The 21,631-nt window shown below is 39.6% G+C and overlaps 1 protein-coding gene across 4 annotated transcripts in view; it reads right to left on the bottom strand.

The window, feature by feature from the left end:
* Positions 1–21,631, bottom strand: part of SLC25A13 (solute carrier family 25 member 13) — a 184,597-nt gene that overhangs the window by 123,799 nt on the left and 39,167 nt on the right. The gene's annotated exons all lie outside the window — the stretch shown is intronic.

Raw genomic sequence — 21,631 nt, forward strand, 5'->3', positions numbered from 1 at the left:
GTATTTAAGATCATGAAAAAGAAAAAAAAAAGTGCCCACATGTTGATTCCAAATTGAATTTGCAGAAATTTCTGATAACAGGAGAATTCAGACCAAGTTTCAGGGGTAACACTTCCAATAATATTCAATGTAAGCAAAGGAGGATTGGGCTTTTTTAATCAAAGTTTACTTTAAATTTATTCAAAGTTGTAAAACAATTCCTCATTTACATGTCAGACCATCAAAGGCTTTTACTCTTTTATAACAAGGTAGGAAGAAGGCACTTGAGTAACAAAATTAATTCCAAGGATAAGGTGCTTAAAAATCAAGGCACATAATAATAAATAGAAAGTACAGGAGACATCATGCATTACCTAAAATATTTTAAATATTAAAAATTTAATGTGTTCTATAGTTTAAATATGGCAATATATGGTTTATATAGAGTTTTCTAGAGCCAATGCCTACATTAAGAGCAGCCACCATCCCCAATAATCTCCATCAGCCCTCTATCTCATTCCACCCCAAACCAGCATCCATGTCTAAGAAAAACAATGTGTTTGCTCTACAAACACAGTCTCAATCAACACTTAGGGCCTCCTCACCCACCTTCCCAACCAGATTACCATTCCCAAACAGTGGACTTCTGTTTGTTCTTAGACACATCATACGTAATTCCAAGTAAATTTTAACTCTCTAGAAGCAATGACAACTTGCCTTCTATTATCTGCATTACAAAGGGTCTCCAAATTTTCAATGTCAACTTTAAAAGACACATAGAAAATGAAAATGATCAGACTGCAGTACCATCTCCAATATACTTTCTCACCTTTCCCAGTACAGGAGGAAGGCAGGCTCCAAAATCCTGGAAAGGGGAGGTGGCAGATAGGATGGAGAGGACAACAGATCAAAGTTCCGAAGTCAGCAGCAAAGCTGTCCAGTCAATCTAAGAGTAACTAAAAAGAAAGCTGTGCCAAGAACAAATAAGTTCTTGGTTATGGGGACTGAGATCCCAGATACAACTATGATGATAAACTTCAATCTTTTTTCTCCTTTCCACATTTGCTTTCTACTCCACAATAAGAAATGGCTACACAAAATACAATGACTTAGCTTCAGGCGCCATGCTTCCACCTCCCATTGTTCCACAAATATCCATGTAGCTGTTTGAATTAAAACCTCAATCACCATGTTCAGTCCAGGGGCTGAGATGTGGTTGGCAAAAAAAAAAAAAAATTATATTTGATATTAAAAGTATATTCCATTTTGGTTTAAACACTCTGGTCTGAAGTTAGGTAAATCATGAGAAACAAATTGATAGCACCAATAAATCTTTAAGCAACCATTTTCAAGACATACTGGGATCAGTAGAGATTTGGTCACATCCCTAATGCCTCTATGAGAATTCATGTTCTTACTGACTGAGACACTCTAGGATTTCAAATAAAATTTTAAAACAAAAAACTAAATTACATAAACTGCCATTATTGAAAAAAAAAGTAGCCTAATAACTTAAGAAACATTATTAATGAGAATTGAAATGAAAAGTGATTTCTGATTACAATAGTTTAAGTAGTGTTTCTGGATTGTACCCCAAATCCAAAATAAACAGGATGCTACTTTTGGCCTTATCCCCAAATAAAGATTAATTAAAATTTTACTACATGAACATAAGTCACTTATCTAAGAACTGGTAAGAATCTGAAAAATAAAAAAGAAAATTTTTATATTTAATTGTATTTTGCTACACAAATATAACCACGAACCAAATACAATAAATTCATCTGCTAACGCAGGCTACCCACAAATGTGGATTCTCATCACAATAACCAAAAAAATTTATTATAACTGTTTAAGCCTGATATATATGGGTTTGTATTTTATTTTATTCTCTGAAAGAACCTAAATAAATGCTGAAAAGCAGGTAAGAAAAATTTTCTGCCTACCATGTTCCCCCATCCTCTTCCACACTATCTCTGTATTCATTAGCAAGTCCTATTTCTAAAGGTCTCCTCACAATACCAAGCTTTTTTAAAAGCAGGCAATTACAACACAGAATAGCAATTGTAAAGAATAATCAAAATTAGAAACTGTTGGGAGTACTTTATATTTCTGCAAAAGCAAATTAGGCTACAAGACTTTTGAGACTCTTGCTTTTTCTGGGTATAATTATTGCTAATTGTGGAAAAGCAACATCAGCGTTTTAATGCTTTTCCCTTCAGTAAGTTGGTGACTGTTTTACTTCCTGACTTAAAAAAAAGGTAAAAAAAAAAAACCTGTAGAAGAAAGCAATGATCAGGACATTGTAAAAAGCATAGAAAAAGGGTTTCAATATGAATTATACATTCAGCCAATCCTCTGATACTTTAAAAGGGGGTTTTCACCCATGGAAATGAAACAGCCTTAGTGAACTGAAAAATTATATTTTAAGTTAATAAACAGAAGAATAATGTGAACTAAAATGTATCAAGAGATGGGACATGACTGCATTGATTTAACTCTGCAGAAGGCCTTAACTCACCAGATGACAAGCAGAGATGAGAAAGGCAGATGACAGAGCTGCACAGGCAAGAGACACAAAGGGCAGAGGGCCGATGGCGAATGGCACTCAGTGAACACCCAGGCCTTCGCAGGGTGCTGACGGGAAGGGCAGGAGTCCATAAAGATCAAAAACCTAATCCTATGAGTGGTTTTCTCGATACAAAGAATCTCTCAGAGTAATTTTACAAAAACTAGATGACCTCAGACTATTGTGGCACCAGTCTATTTAGAGAGGATGAAAGTGGAGACATGAGAAGAAAAAAGATTTGCTAAAAGTTTCACCACCTGTTACTGAGACAGACTGCATAAAATGTCAGTGACCTTGGGAGAAAAACAACAACAGGGAATTTTAACATGCGGAATTTCAATGTGGAACCAAAAGAGAGCCTGAGACTTTCATCCCCTCATCATCTATCTGGTAATATGTCACACATCACTGGCACTTCATATGTCCAATCCATTCAAAGTCATTCCATAGATATTGATGGAATGCTACTATGTGCTGACCATATAGTTCTAGGATCTGCAGATTCAGCAGTGAACAAAACAAATAATCCCTGCCTTCAGGGATATCAAGAAATGTGTGTGAGAAGGTGGAGGGGAATGCAATAAAACAATGAATAAAATCCTTATGTTACAAGATAAGCACTATGAGTCACAAGTAAAAAGGAAAAGGAAGGTTGGATGTACAACTTAAAATAGCATGTGCAAGAAGGAAAGTTCCCCTAAGAAGATGTCATCAGAGCCAAGACCTAAAGGAAGTAGTGAGCTTCTTAGGGGAAGAGGAAGTGCAAAGGCCCTGAGTTAAGACTGAGCAGGTGCACCATGATTAGTAAAGGGGCTGGAACAAAGCACTTTAGGAGGAAGAACAGTAGCAGATGGAGTAGTGGGAAAAGGCAGAAAAGTGGCCACGGTAAGGCCTGGCTGGCCGCAGTAAGGACTTTGGCTTTTTACTCTGGGTGAAATGGGGAGGCAAAATGGGTTGTGAGCCAGAGAGTGACAGGATTCAACTTAGATATGAATAGGATTGCTCTAGTTGCTGTGCTGGGCACACTGAAGGGGAGCAAGAATAGAAGCAGGGAGACATCTTAAGAGGCTATGACAACAATCTGGGTAAGAGATGGTCTTGCCTCAAACTGGGGTAGTACAGGAAAGACAAGACAAAGTCTTTCCTCCTTTGCTGCTACTACCCCAGTAGTAGCAGCATATCACATTCTGGATATACTGTAACTTTCTGCCACAATGCTACAAATGAAATTAAAAAAAAAAAAAAAAACCCTCAATCATGTAAAATGCAGGGTCACATTCATGGGGAGTTCAATTACTTGCTAGCAACGAATCTAAAGAACTAGTCAACTGAGGGCCACATGTCCATCACCAGTTGCACTGTATCGCTACAGAATGAGTTCTCTCTCTCTCTTTTGGTGCTTATTTAATACAGTTTTATTTTTGAAAATTTACATTTAGATGAGCTTGAAGAAAAAAACAAAAACGCAGAACTACAGTGGTATGTATGTCTGCTCCCCTGCTTTCCCTTTCATGCATTTCACCAGCAGCCAGTACATCATCACCTTTTCTAGTACAGGTTACGTGAGCTCTATGGTAGAAATCCACCTGATGAGTCTTTTACTAAGCATCTCCCCTCAAGGGATGCCCTGGTCAGGGAACCTCAAATTGCCAGTCTTCCAGAGAGGACCACAGCAGTTATGAACTTAAGAGTTGGAAACATCCTTATAATTTGTCCCCTGTGCCTCTAGGAAACAAGACAAAGTAGGTGAGCTTGTCTTGGAGTTTGCCTTTAAACCTCCCCCCATGTTGTGGATTTGCTCCAGACTTCTACTAAGCCTGTGTCTCTCTTGGTCAACTTTCTGGCATCTTCCTTTTCTGTACTGTCTATATTGGTATCATGAAACCTGAGGAGAAGCTGTTGCTCCTGCCACTGTGCTAAGAAATTGGACAGAAAGACTTTTACTATATTTTGAGGGTAAACCCAACTAGATCTGATGAAAGATTAGATGTAAAGTGCAAGAGGAAAGGAGGAAGTATGGATGTCTCCACGGTTTGGGACCTGAGCAACAGTAAGATGGAACATCCTGAGATAGCAAACAAGAAAGGAAGACATTTTTGGAGAAAAGAATCAGGAACCTAGTTTAGGACACTTGAGTTTCCAGAGGCCTGCTAGATAGGAAAATGGAGATCTCAAGTAAGCAGATGGATAGACAGGACTCTGGAGTTCAACCAGGAAGAGAGGGCTCGAGACACAAAAGTAGGAATTATGAAGTATTTAGAACCATGTGTTGAGATGAGAAGGGATCTCCAAGAAGTATTTAGAAGAAATTAGAATTCCCAGGACTGAGTTCTGAGGATGAGAGATTAGGAAGAGCAATTAGGGAGGCAAGAGATTGTGATGAGCATTCTAAAAGCAAAGAGAATATAACAACATTAACCTATGGACTAATATTATTATTGGATTTTGCTATGCAGTTCTGTGAGATAACAGAAAAACTATAGAGATCCCTGCCCCTGGTTCCTGGCACAGAGCTTCTAGCCCCCCTTGAAATTTCCTGGGTGACAGCTGTGGCTTTGTTCTAGTAAGGTGACAGTGGGTGGGTTCCTGGAGGAGCTGGTCACCCTGAAAACTTAGACATGATTAGAAGCTGGGAATTTTCAGCCCATCCCCCATTCTCCAGGGAGGGCAGAAGGGATGCAAATGAAGTTAATGACTGATCACACCTACATGATGAAATCTCTACAAAAATCCCAAGAAGGGGGCAGCCCAGATGGCTCAGCAGTTTAGCGCCACCTTCAGCCCAAGGTATGATCTTGGAGACCTGAGATGGAGTCCCACGTCGGGCTCCCTGCATGGAGCCTGCTTCTCCCTCTGCCTGTGTCTGTGCCTCTCAATATCTCTCTGTGTCTCTCATGAATAAATAAATAGAATCTTAAAAAAATAAAAACCCCAAGAAGCTTCAGGAAGCTTCCAGGTTGATAAACATGTGGCAGTTCTGGGAGAGGGCATGGAAGCTCCACACCCTTTTCCACATATCGCGCCTATGCATCTCTTCCATTGGGATGGTCATCTACAGCTTTTATCAGATCCTTTTATAAAAATCTGGTAAAGAGTAAAGAAATTGTTTTCCTGAGTTCTGTAAGCCACTATATCTAACCAAACTCAAGGAAGGGGTCATGAGAACCTACAATTGACAGGTGATCAGTCAGAAGCAAAGGGAACAACCCAGCCTTGAGACTGGCATCTGAGGTGAAGGCAGAGGGAGGCGGTCTTGTGGGACTGAGCCTTCAACCTGTGGGATTGGATGCTATTTCCAAGTAGACAATATCAGAACTGAGTTAAATTATAAGACACCCAGCTAGTCTCACAGAATTGCTTGGTGGGGGGAAAAATTGCTTTGGTTACCAGTAAAGTAGACATACACACAGGAGGAAGAGTGTTTCCTTTTCAGAATCTTAAACAAGAGCAGAACACTGGAAAAAAATCCGAGGGAAGTGCATTCAAGAATGAATAGGCAGGGGTGAACTGTAGAGAGCCAGAAGGGAATGCTCTGGATGAACTTTCCAGAAAGAAGTGAAGCAGAAGCTGGGGGGAAAAGTGGAATTATGAGAAGATTTTCTTCATTTGGGACAAATAATGGAAGGTACCTGTGTTGCCAGGAAAGATGCCAGGAATGAGAGAGGAGGAGTGGCAAGTGATATGCAGAAGAGGGGGAAGGAATGCTGGAACATACCCATGAGAAGAGCGAGAAAGGAAAGCCAACTACACTATCACAGATGTTATTTCACTGGGCAACAACACAGAAGTTGTGCACAGAGCAAGGAATAATCCCATTTAATCAGATAAGAAAAGTGTCTCAGAACATTTAGGGTACTTGGCTAAGGTTCTAGAACTTTTAAGAAACTTAGTAAGAGGGGATCCCTGAGTGGCACAGCGGTTTAGCGCCTGCCTTTGGCCCAGGGCGCGATCCTGGAGACCCGGGATCGAGTCCCACGTCGGGCTCCCAGCAAGGAGCCTGCTTCTCCCTCTGCCTGTGTCTCTGCCTCTCTCTCTCTCTCTCTCTCTCTCTATCATGAATGAATAAATAAATAAATCTTAAAAAAAAAAAAAAAGAAACTTAGTAAGATGTAAATGTGGCTTTTTTTCAACCACTATCCATGTTCCTTCCAGCACACAATGAACAATCCTTCCTGTCTGAGGGAAGTAGTTACCAGAAGAATGAGTAATACTGAGATCTAGAACATGGAAGCCCTTTTCCTGTAGGAGTAGACAAGGGAGAAAAACACTTGGAAGCACTAGATGCAGGAAGTATGAAGTAGATGGAGGGAAGTAAAAGGGTGTCCTGAATGTAATTACAGTTCATGTAGTTCATTATGGTGTGTCCAGTTCTCCTTGACAAGAGCCCTAATAGATGGTCTGGGAAAATATCCTTATCACCCAAATAATGTAAGCCTCCTTAAAAGCAATGCCCCCCCACACCAAAAAAAAAAAAAAAAGTAATGGCCCACAAACTTTAACAGGTATTAGAATAAACTGGGGAAATGATTAAAAATATTATCTTCTTATACTATGTAGCCATAAAAAGGAATGAGAGAGATTTCTTTATATGTTTAGAGTGATCTTTAGTATATATAGCTAAGTGCCCAAAGCAAGTGTATATCCTAGGGACTAATACTACACATATGTTGTAATGGTTAATTTAATGAGTCAACTTGATTAGGGTTTGGGGTTAAACATTATTAAACATGTCCAGATTAAACATTATTTCTAGGCGTGTCTGTGAGGGTGCTTCTGGGTGAGATTTTAAATGGCGGACCTGAGCAAAGCCCTCCTCAATGGAGTAGGCATTATCCAATCTGTTGAGGAGCTAAATAGAACAGAAAGTAGAGGAAGAAGGAATCTGCTCTCTGCCTGACAGAGCTGGGACATCTATCTTTTCTTGCCCTCAAACTGGGATTCATACCATTGGCTCTCCAGGTTCTCAGGTCTTTGGCCCCAGAATGAACTACACCACTGACCTTCTTGGGTCTCCAGCTTGCTTTCTCAACTTCATAATCACATGGCCAATTCTTTATAAAAAATCTCTCCCTCTCTTCTCCCTCCCCCTATCTCAATATATCTATCTCCTACTGGTTGTGTATCTCTGGAGAACCTCGACCTACACACATGTACTATCCATTGTCTCCCACAGGAAGATACCTATCTATCTATATAGATAGATAGATATCTCAGCCAGTCTCAGGTTTCCTTGCTACTTCTCAACATGTCATATATATGTATATATGTAGTATATAGGGAGTTTACCTAGTTGCCTCTTGAGTATGAATGGGGACAGAAAAATGAACACCAATTTACTCAAAGTTGGGCAAGAAACACCCTGTAGAAGAAGCAGCCAAGAACTAAATGAAAGAAGAGTGACCTCTATGGGGAGAGAGGAGACAGAGTAAAGGAGTTAGACATGTTAAATCAGATTTCTAAGTACACCTTGCTTCTGTTAATACAGCTTGGACTTGGGAAACATATGTTTTACATATTCAAGAATTAAATTAAGTCTAAGAGAAAAAAAGCAATCCCTAAAAATTGAAAACAAACTGAAATGAATGAACCTAACCATATATCAAGTTGGTGGCAAAACCACACGGAGAAATGAATTGTTTCAAATAAATTTAGAACAGTCTTCACTTTCAAGTATTTAGTGGGATACATTCTAAGCACAAATAGAGCTGAAAAGAAATCTTAAACTTCACTCAATATCTAACCGTTAGCAGCAATACTGATGTTATTGTTTTGAATATACCCTACATAGTACAAATATGTAATTACATGAATGTTGCTGGTAACCAAGATTTTTCAGTGAAAGAGTAGAGATGATAGAAAAAGTAAAGAAATAAAAATACTCTGAATTTAATCTTGTCAACTGTTTAACTTTTGCATTAGCAATCCCAGTATGAATTGCAAACTTCTTCCCCATTATCCACTGGGAAGACCTCAAAGCAACGGGAACCCAAAAGCAGCACCTAATACCTAGACTGTCGTCTCTAAATACAACTGCCCATTAAAAAGAATAAAGACTCCATGAAAGAGAGGATGATTCCAGGTCTGGAGTGGGAAATACATAAAACAACATCCTGTGTTGCCAGAAAGCAAGTAAGCTATCAAATATTAATGGATCGCTAAGGAGAAAATATAAATGGCCCCCCACTGGCCAAAATGAGATCAATGCAATTGATTAAAACATGCCAAATATGAACTTAAAAAGCATTGTATGAGGGATCCCTGGGTGGTGCATCGGTTTAGCGCCTGCCTTTGGCCCAGGGCGCGATCCTGGAGACCCGGGATCGAATCCCACATCGGGCTCCCGGTGCATGGAGCCTGCTTCTCCCTCTGCCTGTGTCTCTGCCTCTCTCTTTCTCTCTCTCTGTGACTATCATAAATAAATAAATAAAAAATTTTTAAAAAGCACTGTATGAGTCCATAATACTCAATATAATAAAGGCCCCATTCCCACAAAAAAATCACTACCAATTCAATGAAACCTCGGAAATTATTACACCACCAGCTCCTTATGCTGAAAACTGGCTCAGATCAAGGAAATCTAGCTGACTTCTATTTCTAAGCCAAACTCTCTCCTGACTCCAGACACAAACATCTAACAGTTGAGCTCTCCAGTTGTATGTGTAATGGGTACGTAGATACTAACATGTCCTACAGGAAGTCTTGTTTTTGCTTCCACATCTATTCCTCCAGCCGGATTCCCTTAGTTGTTTAGCTTGCTCTTTTCCATCTCAGAGCCAATGTAGCAAGAAAACTCAAAATTCAACCACCTGTCATCGTCTCCACAATGACACTCTAATCCTGTCATCTTCTGCCTTCTTCCACTCTTGCCCACTTCATTCTATTCTCTACAAATCAGCTAAGGAGATCCTTTCAAAACGGAATTCAAATCATGTCAGTGCCATGCTCAAAACTCCTCAGCGAATTCTCCTACACTTGGAAGAAAACTGTACAAGAGCTACACAATCTGGCCCCTGGATACCTTTTTGGCTTCTTTCACTTTCCTGCTCTTAGCCAGTCTCGGGTCTCCTTGCTACTTCTCAAACATGTCAAGCACTTTCCTATTTCATCTGCATCTGTTATTCCCTCCACCTAGAAAGCTCAAATCATAGATTCTCATATGGTTCACTCTTCCTGAGGTCTCTGCTCAAATGTCATTCTGCAGAGGTCTTCCCTGACACCCCAACCACCACGGCACTCCACAGTGCACAGCCACTCACCACCTCCTTTCTGTGCTTTAGTAGATACAACTACCTGTCTCTATTGCTTTACACTATTTGCTGTATAAGAGCATATTGTTTACTGTTTTGTTTAGAACAGTGCCTGGCACATAGCTAATATCAATATATATTAGTTAATGAATGAATTAATCTGAAACTAACCTAGATTTTTTCAGGAATTAGATTCTTTCAGGTCTGTAACACCTGACCACTTTACCATACCATATATCCTTTATGACAGAGACTAAATTACCTTATAATTTCTATGCAAGTTCAACAGTTACCTTCTTTCATCTCTTACTCTTGTAAATTGAAAATCCCAAAACCTTTCCATCAGATTGTGATGAAAGCCTTACCCTCAGAAACCTTCATTAAAGTCTGAAAATCTCACTCTATTTACTAGTCAAAGTCATGCATTAACAATTATACCATAATCAATGGGAAAGTTAATAGGCACCAAATCTCCCCAGAATTCACTTCAGGAATCCCTCACAGCTTAGTGCAAGACTGTTTTAATTTCAGTAACTGCCACACCCCATGCATATGACACTGCCATTGGTAGAGAAACAAATTTGTGAGCAACCAGGAAACAGAGCTCACCTTATCCTTCATTTCCTTTACCATTTTTTTTTAAAGATTTATTCATGAGAGACTCAGAAAGAGAGGCAGAGACAAAAGCAGAGGGAGAAGCAGGCTCCCCAAGGACCCCGATGCAGGACTCGGTCCTGGATTGTGGGATCTCGCCCTGAGCCGAAGGGCAGACGCTCAACCGCTGAGCCACCTAGGCGTCCCATCCTTTACCATTTTAGATGTGAGTTTTAAACACCTCTAGTACAAAATAAAGCAAAACTAGACAACCAAACAATGAAAGTGGGAGAAAACTTGTTTTGCTCTTTCATTTTCTGAGCACCTCCACATGCTGGGAAGACTGTGGAAGAAGTGTTGATATTTCCAGTTGGCTTGGTAAAGAAAAATAAAAATTCTGAGAATATGGTATGCAATGGGACCTCAAGGTTGAGTCTAAGAATAGTGAAAGGGGGGAAATGATCCAAAAACTATCCCTGGGTTAGAAAAAATGAATGAGAGGAACATTAGGACAGTTTTTCCTCAGTCTGTGGGTGTGGATAATAGTTGGCCTAGTGCTCATAGAGGTTTTAGGTCCACCTTATGGCAGCCAAAGAATGAGTCTCGGGGGCTAAGAATCTTGCAAAGGGCATCAGAACTTTAAAGCAAGGACACAGGCAGAGTTCTCATTCAAAGCTCCATTTTCAATATCCTTCTCTACGTGTAGAAGGTCCCATGGAAGAATAGATTGGGTACAAGCCCAAAAGAACTGGGTCCAAATTCTAGTTCCAGCAACTTACTATGTTGCTGGGCAAACTATTTAAATTCTGAGTTTATACCTCCCTTTGTAAGTAGGGAGCAAAAGCACCTGTTTTAAAGACTTGTTATGTCTATTAAGTAAAAAAAATGGATGGAAACTGTTAGCCACAAACCTGGAACCATATACGTACTCAGTAATTATTTGCTTCCTACATTCTTTGGTCCAACCATCTAGGAGAAGCTATCAACAGAGCACCAATTCCATAGAGTATTTTTGCTTTGAAAGTTTTTCAGGTAATAAAATTGCTCCCCTCCAGGCATTCTTGCCACTCTGCAAGATCGCTATCTCCCAGGATGTAGAATCTGGAGTGTCTCAGGACTAATCTTATTGTGCCCTTTATTCTGTGCATGTCAACCTTCACCAGCAGCTCCAGAATCCCTGTTTACCCCCACACTATCACCCACATCTAATCACCAGGGCTCTGTACTTTCCCTTTTCTGTGCCCTCTCTCAAGAACCCTTCCACTGTGCCTTCTACAAGACATAATGAGCAAATCTTGCTCAATCCCCTCTCTAAAGGGATCCCTTTCAAATACTCCTCTAAGTATCTCTTTGCCTTATTGCTCTAATCAATACCTGGCTCTTCCTTGAGGGCAATGTTTCCTCTGCAGCCCCCCTCTTAAGTACCGATGGGCTTTCCTATGCCATCTTAGGTGGACCAGGCTTATAAGCAGGGCAGGTATACTCCTTCCTTCTCATCATCTCTTCCAGACCATCCCCCAACCCTCCCTTCCTTACCCTACTCCTTTAAATATTCACACCACCTGACTATATCACGCAGCAACCTTCCTGGTTCCTATCACCTAATGACCCTGCTTCACACCCTCCAACCATATTTTAGCTCTGTGCACTAACACTTCAATACTGAGCCTTCAAACACCTAGACCCGGGGTGCCTGCATGGTTCAGCTGGTTGAGAGAACAACTCTTGGTTTCAGCTCAGGTCATGATCTCAGGGTCATGAGATGGAGCCCCATATTGGGTTCTGTGCTCAGCAGACTCTGCTTGGGATTCTCTCACTTGCCTTCTGCCCCTCCCCCCATTCATTCTCTAATAAATTATAATCTTAAGCAAAACAAAACAAAACACCTACAGCTCCCAAACACTTGAGCTCCTCCTCTCAGTGATTATTTCTCTACCCTTCTTCAGGCACTCGTGCCATGGTCAGATCTAGGTGTCTGCTATTACCAATAACTGCAATACCTCCTTATTCTCAATGTCCTGCATCTCACATTTGGGCCACTATCTCCTAATCCTCCTGCTCATCCTCCCTCTTATCTTCAATCTTAAACAATCTTCAACCATACCCAAACATACAATCTTAACCATCTTAAACAATCTTCAACCATACCCAAACATACAATTTAATAAGCCTATCACCCTCTCACTGCCTCCTACAAGCCAATGTCCTCTCCTTACCCAGATTCAATCTACAGGCAATCATTAAAATCACTCCCCTGCATCCCCTCACTTCCCTGGAACCACTCCTACTCTGAAAGTTTCAATGGCCAAGCTTTTGACCCTGCTTACATTTGTCCCTTTCTATTCCATACCAGGAGCTAAGTGTCTGAAGTCTGGAAACTCACTCTGAAGTTCATGACCACAAATCCTCAGGTGGGCTCTCAAGCAAGGTACTGCCTGGGGTCCTTTCACACTCCCACTTCCAAGTAACTATGTAGTATATATACTTTCTCTCCTCCAACTGTGAATACTTCAACCTGCGTCCTCCTTCTCCTCTATTTCCCAGAAGCAAACTTACCCCCAAATCCTACCACCACATCTACACAGTATCTCTGTTCTATACTCTATCTGCCCTTCCATTTTTCTAGCTTGGCGTTTCTTACACTTTTTGGTCTTAAGACCTCTTTTACATTGTTATGAAATATTGAGGATTCCAAAGAGCTTTTATTTACATGGGTTATATGTATAATTACTGTACTGGAAATTAAAAGATAAACTTTTAAAGTATTTATTAATTCACTTACAAGTGAATAAACTATTACATGGCAATATAAATAGCATATCTGTATGAAAACTATTTTCTAATGAAAATGTAGGAAGAAAAAAAGCAATTATATCTTTGCAAATCTCTTAAGTGTCTGACGTAATGGAAGACAGCTGCATTCAATCTGCTGTAATATGTTGTTTTGTTGGAGGGATATAAAGAATTTCAGCCTCATGCAGATTCACAGAAAAGGAAGGAGCATTTTAACAGCCTTTTCAGATAATTGTGGCTACTCTATGGTACAACACCAAATCCTAACAAGTGATCATTCCTCGGAGATTAGTTACAATATGGAATGTGAAACTACATCTCACTCTATTACATGAAAATCCACAGTCTGTTTTGCACTGTGAATAGATCTTTTACCCATGCATGATTTTGAAGCACCCTGTACTGGACAACTGGAAAACACCTTTCCCTAAGTTATGCCTATCTTCCAAATGTTGGCACATTTCATTACACTACATTAAAAACTCATAATCATTAATATCTCCACTAGTTACATCAGAAAAGTCTAAGTATTGGGAAGCTATCATATGAAAATTTTAATTCTCTCAAATAAGAAAGTGTTCCATGAAAAAATCACTAGTTCAGCTAGCAACTCAATTCAGTTGCTCAAGTGCTCTTTTTTTTTCTTTTTGCTCAAGTGCTTTTCCTCAGACGGCCATGACAATAACCACCAGCAGCAATTCTTTATATATACCAATTTCCCATTTAGTTACCCAGAATTTTCAAATTATGTAGGCTCAAGGGTGAGATTTAGCAAAAATCAATGATTTTTTTCTACTTCTTCAGAGACATTCTGAAGTGGACCTGACATCCTTATCCCTACTGTCACTGTGAATGTGTTGTGGTGTAGAGCTCGACTGTTCACTCTTCTTGGTTGGCTTGACGGTACTCCTTAACTGCAGCACCACAAGTTTGACCCATCATGGATTCCTTGAAAAACGTTTTCAGAGACTCCCAGGGGCCCGGGGGAGGTGGGGGGGGGGGGCACATTTTGAGAACAGCTGTTCTAGATGAACTCACCCAGTTCTCACAAGAACCTACCTCCTTCTGAGACAATGCACTAGTATTTCCTTTCCTCTCCCACATGTCAGAGCTCTGCTCTCTACAGTCATTCCCATCGGCTTACATTAACACTGCCATCTATCCACAACCCTCCTTTCACCTCTCCTCCCCCTTCAGTTCTGGCCCCATTTCTCACCTTCCATTGACAGCAACAATCTCCAAAAGAGGGCCTGCATTTGGTAAGTAGGAGAAGGGGGAAAAGGAGGAGGGCTGTCCCTACATATGAATGAGAAGTGAAATCAACACCCAGTCATTAATCAACCCTTTCTCGAATTAAAAAGAAAAATAAACCCAGGCACCTGACATTCCTAAAGGTTTTCTAATATACCAGCGACATAATACAAACCTTTTTAAGAATTCTTTTTAATTTGCTCCTTGCAGACAGTGTCTAGCCACCACATTGCACGCACCCCCCTATGATTTCAGACATCAAATATTAACACAAAGTGAGAAATGCAAAAAGAAAGGGGGTTAATCAGACACCTTGAGAGAAAGAAAAAATAACACTGATTCAATGAGAGCTGCTAATGAGGCTTTTTGTTTTGGTAGATTAATTTGGGAGTCTGATGACTAAGAAGAAAATTTAAGCTTCTCAGGTGACTGCTGTTGATTATTACCAAGTTTTTTTTTTTTAAATGAAAGCGATGCCTTTTGCTTAATTCTATAGTTTATGAATTTCAGGTGTTTATCTGAAATCTAAGTCCACCCTAGTATGTAGAAAACGTTCCTCATTAGCAGACTGAAAGACCTCTTATTGATTCCGGATTATATTTGACAGATGATGAGCATTTCAGACTGTGAACTGCTGATATTTAAATACATTACCCTAATACTCTTTAAGCATTGCCAATTGTAAACCTCATTAACTCTCAGCATGTGGCCAAGGCCTGGATCTTACCGCAACAGCCTCACAAAGTGAAAACAGGTATATAAAAATGATTTTATCATCAACAACATTATTATATCCTCCTTCACCTTCTTAAGTATTTAAAGGCCGTACTTTACTTTTCCCCTCAGATTAAGAGTGAACATGGGAAAGGTAGAGAACACACCTGACTTCTACATCCACACATTTCAAAACTTTAGACTTATTTTTTATTGTTTCTTCTTTGACACCCTTATTCCTCATGCCTCAAAAACAAGAAGAGGCCCCGGACTAATTCCGTCCTCTGAAGAGAAAGGAATTATGTGTTGATTATACAACTATCATTTTAATACAATAAAATGCAGGCTGTGACGGTAAAATGCGTATGTCTGCTCATTAAGAAATCAGGATCTCTGATATTCCTTTTTTCAAAAGAAGAACCCACTTCTGTTCACGTGTGGAGTGCAAAGAACTTCTATACCTGAGACGGAAAACAACATACGTGTTAAATTCATATATGATCTCAGCAAACTGATTATATGCAGAGTCAACCAGTGCCCACCCCACACAGACAAGGGTCAGGCTGTACCAGGCAGTGAGCCTCCTGGGCACAATACCTCCAACTTTTTCATGCCCCACTTCGTCTTCCCAGTAAGCTGTTCAAGTACTAGGGAAAACAGCTTTTGAACCCAGCTCTCTCTCTAGCAAGATATTCCTTAATAATAAGCAAACAGAAATATCTTTGCAAAGCTTAACAGGACATACACAACATTTATTTTTACTTGCTCTTGGTACAGCTGTGTGAATAATGTATAAAAATTACCGCTGGATATACAAAGAAAGCTTCATTCCCATTTTAAACAAAACATAATGATGACAAATATAAAACACACATCAAAAATCATAGAAAACAAATCCAACATCAAGCAGGGAATTCTGACTGTTTAGCTAAGGTAAAAGGGTTTGGGCCCTGTAAGTTTTTAGAGACCCTCTTTCCTTCCCCTCCTCCTGGCATTCCTCCTCTCCTTACTCCTCAAATGCTGCAACAAGCTCTCCTCCTTACCTATGAGTCCCACCAAATGAAAAGTTTCCAGGACCAGGCATTTCAAGTTTCTTCTCATCTCTCTCAAGAACTTTAAAAATTGATTAAATCCATTATTAAATCTATTAAAACAGTGCAATTTGAGGAAATCTAAACACAACAGACAATTAGAAGAGGGGTACGGAAAGGTGAAATCAAAGACTGAGTAGGTTATAACATAGGCAAACTGTGCCAAGCCCCCAGACTCAAATTACCCTTTGACGGCTCTCCATTTCTCTCAGAGTAAAGATCTCCAATCCTTAATATGAAGTACAAGTTCCTACAGTCTGGCAACAGCCTGCCTTTCCCATCACTGTGTCCTGTACTTTCCATGCTCCTTGCATGCCAGCCTCTGCATTTCAGAAAATGAGCAAGAAGCTCATAGAATGGAAGTCTGACCAAGTCACTACCCAATGAAACAATGTATTAGAATCGAGAGTGCTCCACAAAAACAGAATCCCGTTCAGGTAAGTTCATGCAGTACACAGGTGTTTAACTTTCATGCCTAGAGTTCAGCCCAACCCCACACAGAAGTGAGGCCTTTAGGAAGTGGCTGTGCCCTCACAGAGACAACCTGCAGCAGGGGTCTCTACTTGGATAATGTCAGGATCTGGCCAAAAGTTACTACTGGAAACTAGGCTATTCAGGATCAGGCTGGTTGTGACTACAGGCTTCCTAAAGCACAGAGAAAATAGGTATGGTAGGGTATGAGTTTCCTGGAGCTACTATACTGTAACAAACTATGACAAACTGGTCACTAAACACAATAGAAATTCACTCCATCACAGTTCTGGGGACCAAAAGTCCAGAACCAAGATGGCACAGGGTTGCCCTCCCTCGAAAGGGAGATTTCTTTAGGGGAAGATCCCTCCTTGCCTCTTCCAGCCTCTGGTGGCCCCACGGTTTGTCACATCTCTCCCTACTTCTCATAAGGAGACTGAGAGCATTTAAGGAATGGATGAGCCTGGGTAATCTCGTCATTTCAAGAACCCTGATTTAATCATATCTACAAAGATATTTTATCCTAATAAGGTCACATTTCCAAATTCTAGAGATTATGACTTGGTTTCTTCAGGTAGACATTATTCAGCTACTACAATGAGTAACTTAGAATTTGTACTAGAACTTCCATTCCTCAACACACCTGGGCTCTCATAACTTAAGGGGGGTGGTGGTTAATACTTCTTAGCAGATTTATCTACATTTGGTCAACAAATTGCTGTGAAACAGAGGCCAGATTTTGGACTAGACATTGATGAAAATATGTAGGACCTGGTCTATACACTTAAGAAACCACAACTGGTGAGCCAGTATCTACCAAGAAATGAAGATTTCAATTCACCATGTTATCTGGGTCAGCACAGCTGCCACCACTTTTAAATCCTAAAGTTATCAATCTACAAATAGTTCTTCAAATTTTAATCAGATTATGCACTAAAATTCCTCTGGCCAGCCAAGCAATGTGATTAAGCTCAAAAAGAGCCTTGACAGCAACTGGAGCCCTTACCAGTGGTTTCCCTTTGTTTGGTGTATGTGTTGTGTTTCCATGGGCCAATACATGGCTTCATCATGTCATTTTTTCAAGGAACAGTAGTTGATTTGGGAAGATGATCTGTGACTTGTGAACTTGATAAATGCTATGCTTCCAAAGAGAAGGAAAGGAACGGGAAATGAAGGCATCCACAGTTTTACACTGAGTACAGATGTATGGTTACGCTTATTTGTGAAGTACCAAAGAGCTGCATGTTAGGGTTAGGGAAAATGGTGCACAAACATCTGAATAGGCCTGGGTCTTAGGCACATCTCAGCTCAAACACCAGCCCAGTGCTAGTAGCTCAGAAAGCCTAAATAGTTTGGACAAGTTCTTCAACATGCTCTGTGCTTTTGGAAAGAATTACCACAATACATATGGTGAGACTTAAAATATTTCTACCCTTGTATCAAGGAATGCCTCTAAATTCTTTCAAGAGAATTAAACAAAAAGAAAACTGGAAACAAAAGAAAAACTGAAATAACTCTATAAGGGCATGATTTCATAAAATATGGCACATAATTTCATAGAAAATGATGACACTATTTAATGCTGTTAATATGAACCATGTATGGAAATACAAGAATTGGTTGATAAAGTCTAAAAGCTTATAAAAGAACTACAATTAAAATACATTCTGAAAAAAAAATACATTCTGATTGTGGAAAATATCGATGCAGGCTAATAAATCATGGGAGACACTGAAAAAATTCTAAATCATGTGAAGATGAAAAGATTATGGGTGGTTATTTTCCGTTTAGAAACAAGTCTTTGCAACCAAAGGGGGAAAAAAGTCATAGGGCAACAGATTGAGGCCATCTAAGATTTTCTCTGTCACAGTAAAACACTGAGATTTAATACAAAATCTGAAAGAAAATGTCAAGTTAAAGAGGATGATGAGATTATGAGAAAAAAGGCAATGTGAAACAATGGAAAGGCCACAGTCTTTGGAGACAGCTAGGCTTGGGCACCTCTTGGTGGCAAACTGCTTGATCACTGACAGCACACGCTAGCTCATCTGCACAACCAGGAAAGCAGACCCAGCATTTAAGATTTGTTATAAGCTTTTGAAAAATATATATATATTATGTTATGTATGTACAATGTATGTCACGTCACTATATCTAATGAATCAAAGGCTACTGTTTCTGTAGAGTATGTGTAAAAATAAATAGGAAAAGCATATAATGTTAATGGGGTGGGGTTAGGGGAAAAAACATTGGAAGGTATTACAATTATATAACTTAATACCCATAAATATATTAATTTAATGAGGAACCAAAATGTTCACCAAGAGAGAGAAAGAGATCAAAGTATAAGAAAAAAATCCTGTCATATTAAATCTAAACAGAAAATGTCATTAGGAACTTTAGATTTTTTTTAAGTATACTTCTCCATTCTTTCCACTGAGAAGCCAGAGAAGTAGTAATAACCTAGTAATGATAAGCCAGTGCCCAGCTCTCGGTTTCTAAGCACTATTCCCACCTAAAAGAACCAGGACTTCTTCAAGAAAAGAGTGATTTCTAGGTTAGAAGCAGGAAATATACACAGTGAGCCTGGAACATCTTACTTGCCTAAAACAGGGAGCACTCAGAGGCATAGGGCATAGGAGCTAGGCTGAAGGGACTCTCCCTGCCCACACTGGAACAACTGGAGCATCTATAAGAATAACAATAATCGATTATAATGCACTGAATTTAAAATAAAAACTTCCATGAATTTATACTGATATAGAGAGAGAGAGAAAATGGGGTGGATGGAAGAAAGCTTTTCCTTAACAAAGAATGCTAGATAATAAATATGGGAGAAATGACAGAATTTTACAAAATCACCACTTTTCAGGGCACCTGGGTGGCTCAGTTGCCTAGTATCTGCCTTTGGTTCAGGTCATGACCCCAGAGTCCTGGGATCCAGCCCTGCACTGGCTCCCTGTTCAGTAGTGGAGTCTGCTTCTCCCTCTCCCTCTGCCCCTCAACCCCCACTCATGTTCTCTCTCAAATAAATAAAATCTTTTAAAAAAAATAAAAAGAAAAATCACCACTTTTCAAACCGCAATGTAACAGCTGACTTAGGAAAGGCTCATCATAGGCGCTAACACTAGTGGATGAAAAGTTGCTAGGAGACAGGATATGCACATGCTCTCCAGTATATGTTTACTAATTATAAACAAAAATGGTTTCTATACAATCTGAGGGACACCACCTTAACCAAGTGATCAAATTTACCATCAACACTGCTACGACCACATGCCTCCTGAGGAGGTACAATAGGTAGGACAGAAGCTCTCCTAACCTGTACCAAAACCTTTAACATGAATCCAGGCCTGAAGAATCAATTAGATGAGTCCAGAACATGGGACCTTCAATAAAATAACTGGCCTGGGTTTTAAACATCAATATCATGAAAAAAAAAAAAAAAAAACATTAGAAGGCAAGGGTCTATTCCAGATTAAAAGAGATATAACAACTAAATAGAAGAACTTTGGATCCTAGATTTAAAAAAGAAAACAAAACAGCAATGAGCCATTTGAGGTTGGAGGCAGGAAGAAAGATCCAGTTTATTGGAATATGGACTGGAAATTAGTATATACCTCACATCACTGTTAATTCTCCTAGGGAAGATAATGGTATGGTAGTTATGTAAGAGAATGTTCTCATTCTTAGAAGATAAATGCTAAACTATCATGACATCTAAAATTTACAATTAAACGGTTCAGTCAAAAAATAAAATGATGTATATGCATATAACTATGTAGAAAGTATGCATGTGTAAAAAGTAAAGACAAAGGTGACAAATGTGCTAACAATTAATCGAGGTGCAGAGTACATGGAGGTGCTCATTATACTCTTTCCAAGTTTCTGTAATTTAAAGAATCTTTGAACAATCAAGTAAGAAAAAAAATTAATTTAAACCTGAATCAGATCATTCTTGTTGCATGTGAGCTTGGTCATTTCCTATGAATCATGAACACAAGGCGTGTGAAAGCAACCATATTTTTCCCCAAAAAATACGTCCACTAGAATAAATCTATGTTCGATGTGGCTTTTGCTTCACTGGACTAGTGTGAAATATACATCAGCCTCTTCATGCACCATCCTGGAGAGGCCCTGTGAGAGGATGATGGCCTGCTCGTATATTACACAGTTTCCCACCAGGCAAAGAATGCTATGTCGGTGTGGGACTAGAAAATAGAAATAGCCCAAATAACCTCAACTGGAATAAAGAGAGAAGGCAGAGTCCAGAAATCCTCCAGGATGTTACGCATCACTGCTAATATCCATCCCTCTCCCTCCAAGCTGCAAGACCTTCATTTTGGGGAGGTTACTTCCATGCAAGATGGGACCACGGGTGCATAAATAAGAAAAGGTTAGTGCTGGTAAAAACCGAAAGCATTTGCAATACATCAACCAATTTTACTTTGGTTGTATCTCAACCCAGTGCACATGGGAAAAATCAGACAGGTGACAAACAGGGAGGGCCCAGCACTAGAGAACACTATTCAGGAATACCAGGTAACTTCAATCTATGGAAGGGGGTGCTGACAGGTGGCAAGGATAGAAGGTGGGGTCTACTATAGTTAATACAGAGAAGATGAGCTTTTGGACATTGCACTTGGTTATTAAGGGACATTGGTATTTGTATTAGCAAAAGTTTGGGATCCAAATGCCACACTTAATGCTAAAGCCAACTGCAATCTTAAAACAGCTTAAGAAAAGCTCATTTTTAAAATGTGACAACACTGGCAGGGGAAATTTGCAAAGTATCAACCTGTCTCTTCCAGCTTGGGTATAATGCCTTTCTTAGTGATCTGGAATCATCCTATTATTCTATCTGTTAGATTCATACTATTTAATCATATGGAAGACTTCAAGAGTTATTTGAGTAGAGGAAA

This window comes from Vulpes vulpes, chromosome 7 (genome assembly GCF_048418805.1).
Source record: "Vulpes vulpes isolate BD-2025 chromosome 7, VulVul3, whole genome shotgun sequence".
Taxonomy (NCBI): domain Eukaryota; kingdom Metazoa; phylum Chordata; class Mammalia; order Carnivora; family Canidae; genus Vulpes; species Vulpes vulpes.